We start from the raw sequence: 9,600 nt of genomic DNA on the forward strand, positions 1-9,600 counted from the left end.
AAAAAAAAAAAAAAAAAAAAAAAAAAATTCATAGTGAAAAAAACTGATTGTCTACGAAACTCGACTACTAGTACACAGAACAGTTTTAAATAATGGATTTTGTTTTAGGTTACCTCCAGATCACTAAATAAAGTGCTTATTCCTGTTTCAGTAACTCATTTCTGTTCTGTCAGTTACACCTGGTTATCTCTTGACTCCATGTTTTTATCCCCAACTTTATCTTCACTCAGCAGTGGAGTTTAGGTTAAAGGAGGGCTGTCATATGCAGAAAAACCTTGAGAAAATCAGATGGTTTTCGGGGCAAGTATGTATAGTTAAGGGGCACCTACTCACTGAAGTAAAATTGCTTTGGACTGAGGGCAGAGGAAAGGAAAATGAGTAACTGCAACAAGGGGACTATGGTACCTAGATAAAGGTAGTAATTAAAAGATGAAGAGATTGGCCAGGTGCTGTGGCTCACACCTGTAATCCCAACACTTTGGGTGGCCAAGGCAGGTGGATCACTGAGGTCAGGAGTTCAAGACCAGCCTGGCCAACATGATGAAACCCCGTCTACTAAAAATAAAAATCAGGCCGGGCACAGTGGCTCATGCCTGTCTTACTCTAAGTAAGGCATGAGGCGGACAGACCATCTGAGGTCAGGAATTCAAAACTAGCCTGGCCAAAATGGTGAAACCCTGTCTCTACTAAAAATACAAAAATTAGATGAGTGTGGTGATGTGCGCCTGTAGTCTCAGCTACTTGGAAAGTTGAGACAGGAGAATTGCTTGAATCTGGGGAGGCAGAGGTTGCAGTGAGCCAAGATCTGCCACTGTACTCTAGCGTGGGAGACAGAGTGAGACTCCATCTCAAAATAAAAATACAAAAATCAGCCAAGTGTGGTGGTGGGCGTCTGTAGTCCCAGCTACTCTAGAGGCTGAGTCAGAATCGCTTGAACCCCAGGAGCAGAGGTTGCAGTGAGCCAAGATCATGCTACTGCACTCCAGCCTGGGCAACACAGTGAGAGTTCGAGACCAGCCTGGGCAACATGGTGAAACTCCATCTCTACTAAAAATACAAAGATTAGCCGGGCGTGGTGGCGGGCGTCTGTAGTCCCAGCTACTCGGGAGACTGAGGCAGGAGAATCACTTGAAGCCGGGAGGTGGAGGTTGCAGTGCGCTGAGATCGCGCCACTGCACTCCAGCCTGGGTGACAGAGCAGGACTCCATCTCAAAAAAAAAAAAAAAAAAAAAAAAAAAGATTGACAGGTGACATTATAAAAGAACAAAAGGCAAGGTGTGGTAAAATCTAGGTTCCTATTGAGGGCAGAGTAGGAAGGATAAAAGTGCTTATGTAGGAAGATTCTGCGTAGAGAGTACAACTGAAAATCTTGGCCCCAAATGCTTTGTTAATCCTTTTAATTTGTTAAAAATCGTTAAAGGGCAGGCACGGTGGCTCATCCCAGCAATTTGGGAGCCCGAGGTGGGTGGATCACCTGAGGTCGGGAGTTTGAGACCAGCTTGGCCAGTGTGGTGAAACCCTGTCTCTACTAAAAATACAAAAATTAGCCGGGCATGGTGGCAGGCGCCTGTAATCCCAGCTACTCGGGAAGCTGAGGCAGGAGAACTGCTTGACCCCAGGGAGGCAGAGGTTGCAGTGAGCCAAGATCACGCCATTGCACTCCAGCCTGGGCAACAGAGCGAGACTCCATCTCAAAAAAAATTTAAAAATCGTTAAAGTCTAGTTGATTAAAATGTTGCCAGTACTGCTTTCTATCCCCCATTCAGTGCAGTAAAACTCTCTTGGGGCTCATGCCTGTAATCCCAGCACTTTGGGAGGCTGAGGCAGGTGGATTGCTTGAGCCCAGGAGTTAAGACTAGCCTGGGCAACATGGTGAAATTCTGTCTCTACAGAAAAATTAGCCAAAAATTAGTCGTACAGGGTGATGGGTGCCTGCAGTCCCAGGTACTCAGGAGACTGAGATGGGAGGATCACCTGAGCGGGAGGATCACCTGAGCCCAGGAGGTCAAGGCTGCAATGAACCGTGATTGCATCACTACTCTCTCGCCTGGATAAAGTGCAAAGTAAGACCCTGTCTCCAGAAAAGATAACTCTTCACTGGGCCTTTTCTCTTTGGGAAGCTTTCTCTTTTTCGAAGGATAACTTATTGTACTCTTTACTACTTTCCATTGTCTTATTTCAGGTTTGTTGTTGTTTTTTTTTCCTTCATCTAGATGTTCTTCCCTCCAGTACTTCATCCCCTAAACTATTTAAATATGTTTATGTATTTCTCCTCTTTTCCCTACTCTGTTTCCCAGCACATTTGAAAAATACTGCATCCTGAATAGATTGCTTCCTTATCCTTTTCTTTTCTTTTTTTTTTTTTTTTTTTTTTTTTTTTTTTTTTTTTTTTTTTTTTTTTTGAGATGGAGGTTTGCTCATGTTACCCAGGCTGGAGTGCAATGGCTCGATCTCGGCTCACCACAACTTCCACCTCCCAGGTTCAAGCGATTCTACTGCCTCAGCATACTGAGTAGCTGGGATTACAGGCATGTGCCACCACGCCCGGCTAATTTTTTATTTTTAGTAAAGACGGGGTTTCTCCATGTTGGTCAGGCTGATCTTGAACTCTTGACCTCAGGTGATCCCGCCTGCCTCGGCCTCCCAAAGTGCTGGGATTTACAGGCATGAGCCACCACACCTGGCCCCTTTTCTTATTCTTTATCTCTTACAGTTTGGGCCTGGCCTGCATCATGATACTAAAATTGGTCTGCAAATTCTGCTGCCCTTCTAGATGATGATGACTGGCATTGTCAAACTAAGAACTCAGGTTTTCTGTCTCTGAAACTGCTTGCTTTGCTTTTATTTTCCTAAGCAATTTTAGTAATAAAAATGTGCTCATTTCAGAAATCATAAGCTCTAACCATACCTCCTTGAATTCACTTAGTATTCTGATGTATTCTTTCGTTGTACTATTTTTAGCTCAGTACAAGTGAGATGATACTCCAGCCTGGGCATATAATTGTTAATATTCATCTTTTAAAAACATGGAAATTATAGTTCTTTAAAGTTTCTTTACATAAACATTTGAATGGTTTGTGTAAGGTTTCTTTACATAAACATTGAACTATAAGGAGACCATTGAGTAGGGCTGCCATATTTTATGGCAGTTAACCTATTAGATATCTATATTGTTTGTGATTTTTCTCTATTACAATATTGGTCCATGGACTTCTGATTAAACATGGTGGATAGCACAAATGTTTTAATACTATAGTTGTGTCTTGAGACTTCAGCAAAATGACATTTAGAGGTACAAAGTTCTAGGGACAAAGAATGGTAGCTAAAAGGTCAAAATACTTTTGGGAGATGGAAAGTGGACAGAAAATAGGTACTGACATAGTACAGCAGAGGAAGTTCAAACCTAATTGTAGGAATACTGATTAGAAGCAAGCCAATTTACTCCTTAAAACTTAGAACTAGACAGTGGAGAAAAACAGGCCCTGCAGAATGACTGAGAATGGAGATTGGTTAAAAGTTTGTATTCTTTAGGCCGGGCGCGGTGGCTCATGCCTGTAATCCCAGCACTTTGGGAGGCCAAGGCGGGCGGATCACAATGTCAGGAGACCATCCTGGCTAATACGGTGAAACCCTATCTCTACTAAAAATACAAAAAAGTTAGCCGGCGTGGGCGGGCGCCTGTAGTCCCAGCTATTCGGGAGGCTGAGGCAGGAGAACGGCGTGAACCCGGGAGGTGGAGCTTGCAGTGAGCTGAGATCTGGCCACTGCACTCCAGCCTGGGCGACAGAGCGAGACTCCGTCTCAAAAAAAAAAAAAAAAAAGTTTGTATTCTTTCTACCCAGTGAGATAGGTAACTAGGTTACTACTGTGCTCTTAACATGGAAGGAAAATTGCTCTTTTGAGAAATAGAAACAGAAATCCTCAGACTGAGAAATGCCAGGCATAAACTGAAAATGAAGATCAACTAACTATACCGGATGGTAGATTCTTAGTTTCTACAATGCTTGCAGTTAAGTCTCAGGGAGGAGGAAAGATCCTCTTCTGTGGAAATTCGGTGTTCCCAGAGAAAAGAACTTCAAAGGGATTCAGACTTTAGAAGAGAAGTTTTTCCAGTGAGAAAGCTGTTTTCACCGGGTGAATTCCAAAACATGAGCAATTTTAAGTGTCAGTAGATTTTTAAAGATTGTTTCCCAACACTAATAACCAAGATCAAAATAGTTTCAACTACAGGGAGAAGAAAACCTGAAAAGACAACCATCTTCAAAGGTAAAATACTATGTCTACGAAAAAAAAAAAGAGCTAAATGAATTGGGAATGAGAATGGCATCAACTTTCTCAACAACATGGGAAGCTACAAGACAAGGAATCAATGACTTCTAAGTTCTGAGTGAGGCCAAGTGTGGTGGCTCACGCCTGTAATCCCAGCACTTTGGGAGGCCGAGGCAGGAGGAGTGTTAGAGGCCAGGGGTTCAAGATCAGCTTGGGCAACATAGTGTTGCCTGAGCAACACCACACCTGTTTTTTGTTTGTTTGTTTGTTTTTTGGCAACATCTCTGCCAAAAAACAAAAAAACAGGTGTGGTGTTGCTCAGGCAAGAGGATCTCTTGAGACCAGGAGGTCAAGGCTGCAGTGAACCATGATAGCACTACTGCACCCTAGCCTGGTAACAGAGTGAGACCCTGTCTCTTAAAAAATATATAGGCCGGGCGCGGTCGCTCAAGCCTGTAATCCCAGCACTTTGGGAGGCCGAGTTGGGCGGATCACGAGGTCAGGAGATCGAGACTATCCCGGTTAACCCAGTGAAACCCTGTCTCTACTAAAAAATACAAAAAACTAGCCGGGCGAGGTGGCAGGTGCCTGTAGTCCCAGCTACTCTGGGGAGGCAGGAGAATGTCGTAAACCCGGGAGACGGAGCTTGCAGTGAGCTGAGATCCGGCCACTGCACTCCAGCCTGGGCGACAGAGCCAGACTCCGTCTCAAAAATAAATAAATAAATAAAATAAAATAAAAAATAGATAAAAAAAATTTTAAGTTCTGAGTGAAAAGTTAGATGTTGTCAGATAGTCAAGATCTCAAATTTTATCTTCCATTTGGATTTTCTCAGGAAGCACCTGAGTGATATACTCCACCAAAAAGGAGGAAAGTCATGCAAATGAAATGGGATACAACACAGGAGCTGGCTGTTTCCGGGATGAGTGAAGTCCAGAATGCCAGCTGTGCAGCAGCCTTACATGCAGCTATTCCCGTCCCTAGGACCAGAACTGTAAAATACTCCAGAATGGAGATCAACAAAAGAAATTAATGGGTTATCACATACATCTTATGTGTGTAATTACATTGCGATGAAGTGCAAAGAAGGAATTAGCAAAAATAGGAAGAACTAGTAGAAACAGAAAACTAATCAAATAGAAAAAGATGTAAAGAACCATTTTTAGTATGCTCATTAAACAACCAATAGTTAGTCATAATGTAAGAAGAATGGAAGTGAGGGTGGACCATGTAAAAGAACCAAGTAAGTACTCAACTACCTTCAAAAAGTATGTTTTAAATCCAGTGAATAAAAGGGCAGGGCACAGTGGCTTACGCCTGTAATCCCAGCACTTTGGGAGGCCGAGGCAGGTGGATCGCTTGAATCCAGGAGACCAGCTTGGGTACATGGCAAAACCCAATCTCTACAAAAAATACAAAAATTAGGGTGGGCACGGTGGCTCACGCCTGTAATTCCAACACTTTGGGAGGCTGAGGCAGGCTGATCATGAGGTCAGGAGATCAAGACCATCCTGGCTAACATGATGAAACCCCATCTCTACTAAAAATACAAAAAAATTAGCCGGGCGAGGTGGCAGGCGCCTGTAGTCCCAGCTGCTCAGGAGGCTGAGGCAGGAGAATGACATGAACCAGGGAGGCGGAGAGCTTGCAGTGAGCAGAGATCCGGCCACTGCACTCCAGCCTGGGCAACAAAGCAAGACTCTGTCTTCGGTCTCAAAAACAAAACAAAACAAAACACACATATATATGTGTGTGTATATATATGTATATATACACACACAAAAAAATTAGCTGGGTGTGGTGGTACACACCTGTAATCCCTGCTACTCAGGAGGCTGATGTGGAAGGATCACCTGGGCCCAGGAGGTCCAGGCTGCAGTGAGCTGTGATCACACCACTCCATTTGAGCCTGGGAGAGCCTGTCTCAAAACATAAAGTACAATACAGGCCAGGCATGGTGGCTTATTCCTGTAATCTCAGCACTTTGGGAGGCTGATAAGGATCTGTTGAGGCCAGGAATCCAAGACCAGACTGGGCAACAAAGTGAGACTCTACAAAATTAAAAATTTTTAAATACAGTGTACAATACATTGGGACATATTGTACACTGTTTCCATAATTTTTGGCAGTTATATACCTTAATAAAGCTGGAGAAAAAGTTTAATTCAGTGACTTTAAGTATATTCACGAAGTTGTGCATCTATCACCACTATCAACTTTAGAAATTTTCATTGCTTGAAAAAGAAACCCAGCACCCCTTAGCAGTCATGCTTTTGTTTTTTAAAATAATATTTTAGCAATATTTGACTTTTAAAATTTATATATTCCTTTGATAAAACAAAAAATAATGCTGTCTTGAACCACTGTGTGCATTTCAGATTATTTCCTTAAGGGCACTCTTCAGAACCTTCCTTTATTGACAGTATTTCCCCATCATGTTGTACTAGTAAATATTACCACTCATGGTCAGGCACAGTGGCTCATGCCTATAATCCCAGCACTTTGGGAGGCCGAGGTAGGTGGATCACCTGAGGTCAGGAGTTTGAGACCAGCCTGGCCAACATGGTGAAACCTCCGTCTCTACTAAAAATACAAAAAATTAACCGGGCTTGGTGGCGGGCGCCTGTAATCCCAGCTACTCGGAAGGCTGAGGCAGGAGAATCGCTTGAACCAGGAAGGCGGAGCTTGCAGTGAGCCGAGATTGTGCCATTGCACTCCAGCCTGGGCAACAACAGCGAAACTCTGTCTCAAAAAAAAAAAAAAAAAAAAAAAAGAAAGAAAGAAAAAACTATATGTGTATATATATATGTATATATAAAACCATTCATATATATGAAAGGTTCACACTACTCATGGCAAATATAAGTATTCTCTTCAAAAATACTCACATGGTTGGGCATGGTGGGTTCACACCTGTAATCCCAGTACTTTGGGAGACTGAGGTGGGAGGATTGCTTGAGCCCAAGAATTTGAGACCAACCTGGGCAACATAATGAGACCTCATCTCTAAAAATATTTTAGAAATTAGCTGGGCATAGTGGACCACACCTGTAGTCCAGCTACTATGGAGACTGAGGTGGGAGGTCAAAGCTACAGTGAGCTGTGAGGGCACCACTGCACTCCTGCTGGGGCGACAGAACAAGACCCTGTCTAAAAAAAAGAAAAAAGTTCATATGAAGGTGACAGTAATGGGGATTTGTGTTTAAGTGAAGATTTGGTGTGGTTGAATATATCAGTACTTTTCTTAGTATAGTCTTTTTACAACTGAAGAAATAGTATATACAACTCACCAGAACTCAACAAAGCGTAACCTGACCAAACTAGGTTTCAAACTTCCTGAAACCAAAACTCTTGCTACTGGCCCAGGCACGGTGGTTCATGCCTGTAATCCCAACACTTCGGGAGGCCGAGGGGGCAGCTCCCTTGAGCTGAGGAGGTCAAGACCAGCCTGGGCAAAACAGTGAGACCTTTTCTCTACAAGAGTTTATTAAAAGAGCCAGGTGTGGCCGTGCGCGGTGGCTCAAGCCTGTAATCCCACCACTTTGGGAGGCCGAGACGGGCGGATCACGAGGTCAGGAGATGGAGACCATCCTGGCTAACACGGTGAAACCCCGTCTCTACTAAAAAATACAGAAAACTAGCCGGGCGAGGTGGCGGGCGCCTGTAGTCCCAGCTACTCCGGAGGCTGAGGCAGGAGAATAGCGTGAACCTGGGAGGCGGAGCTTGCAGTGAGCTGAGATCCGGCCACTACACTCCAGCCTGGGCGACAGAGCGAGACTCCGTCTCAAAATAAATAAATAAATAAATAAAAGAGCCAGGTGGGATGGCGTGCACCTTAGTCCCAGCTACTTGGAGGGCTGAGGCGATGGGATTGCTTGGGCACAGGACATCAAGACTGCACGCCACGCATCCAGTGGACTGTGGCCTCTGCACTCCAGCCTGGATGACATAGTGAGAGCCTGTCTTCCAAAAGAAAAAAAAAAAAAGAAAAGAATTAACTGAAAATTGGAATTATTCCCCACCCTCCATGATTATCTTATAGTCATACTGTTCTTAATCAGCATTTTAGTGCCTCACTCTTTTTTTTTTTAATAATTTTTTTTTTTTGAGGAGTCTCGCTCTGTCACCCAGGCTGGAGTGCAGTGGCCAGATCTCAGCTCACTGCAAGCTCCGCCTCCCGGGTTTACGCTATTCTCCTGCCTCAGCCTCCCGAGTAGCTGGGACTACAGGCGCCCGCCACCTCGCCCGGCTAGTTTTGTATTTTAGTAGAGACGGGGTTTCACCGTGTTAGCCAGGATGGTCTCGATCTCCTGACCTCGTGATCCGCCCGTCTCGGCCTCCCAAAGTGGTGGGATTACAGGCTTGAGCCACCGCCCCCGGCCAGTGCCTCACTCTTAACCATAAGGGGAACTAAGATGAAAACTTTGAGAAGACCAGCCTGGGAAACATGGCAAAAACCCGTCTCTACAAGAAATTAGCCAGGTGTGGTGGTGGTGTGTGCCTGTGGTCCCAGCTACTAGGAAGGCTGAGATGGGAGGGTCCCTTGAGCCTGGGAAGTCGAGGCTGTGGTGAGGTGAGATGTTGCCACTGCACTTCAGCCTGGGTGACAGAGCAAGACTCTATCTCATAAAAAAAATGTAAAAAAAAAAAATTTTTTTTTTTAGAAGAGCCTTCAACATAAAAGAAATCAAGAAGAAAAATAACCTGGATGAAACTTAACCTAGGGATCAGAATAATTAAAACAAAAATCCAGGCTGGGTTCCGTGGTTCATGCCTGTAATCCTAGCTCTTCAGGAGGCCGAGGTGGGCAGATCACGAGGTCAGGAGTTCAAGACCAGCCTGACCAACATGGCGAAACCCTGTCTCTACTGAAAATACGAAAGAAATTACTGGGTGTGGTGGCGGGCGCCTCTAATCCCAGCTGCTCTGGAGGCTGAGACAGAAGAATCGCTTGAACCCTGGAGGCAGAGGTTGCAGTGAGCCAAGATCATGCCATTGTACTCCAGCCCTGGGCAACAAGAGCAAGACTCTGTCTCAAATAAATAAATAAATAAATAAAAGAGCCAGGTGTGATGGCGTGCACCTTAGTCCCAGCTACTTGGAGGGCTGAGGTGATGGGATTGCTTGGGCACGGGACATCAAGACTGCACTCCACGCATCCAGAGGACTGTGGCCTCTGCACTCCAGCCTGGATGACATAGTGAGAGCCTGTCTTCCAAAAGAAAAAAAAAAAAAAGAATTAACTGAAAATGTTGACATTTGAAGAAGTCGTTGCACCCATACAGAAACAGGATGCTATAAAAAAGAATTTTTTTTTTTTTTTTTTTTTTT

This window comes from Rhinopithecus bieti, unplaced genomic scaffold (genome assembly GCF_001698545.2).
Source record: "Rhinopithecus bieti isolate Rb0 unplaced genomic scaffold, ASM169854v2 scaffold_2339, whole genome shotgun sequence".
Lineage (NCBI taxonomy): Eukaryota > Metazoa > Chordata > Mammalia > Primates > Cercopithecidae > Rhinopithecus > Rhinopithecus bieti.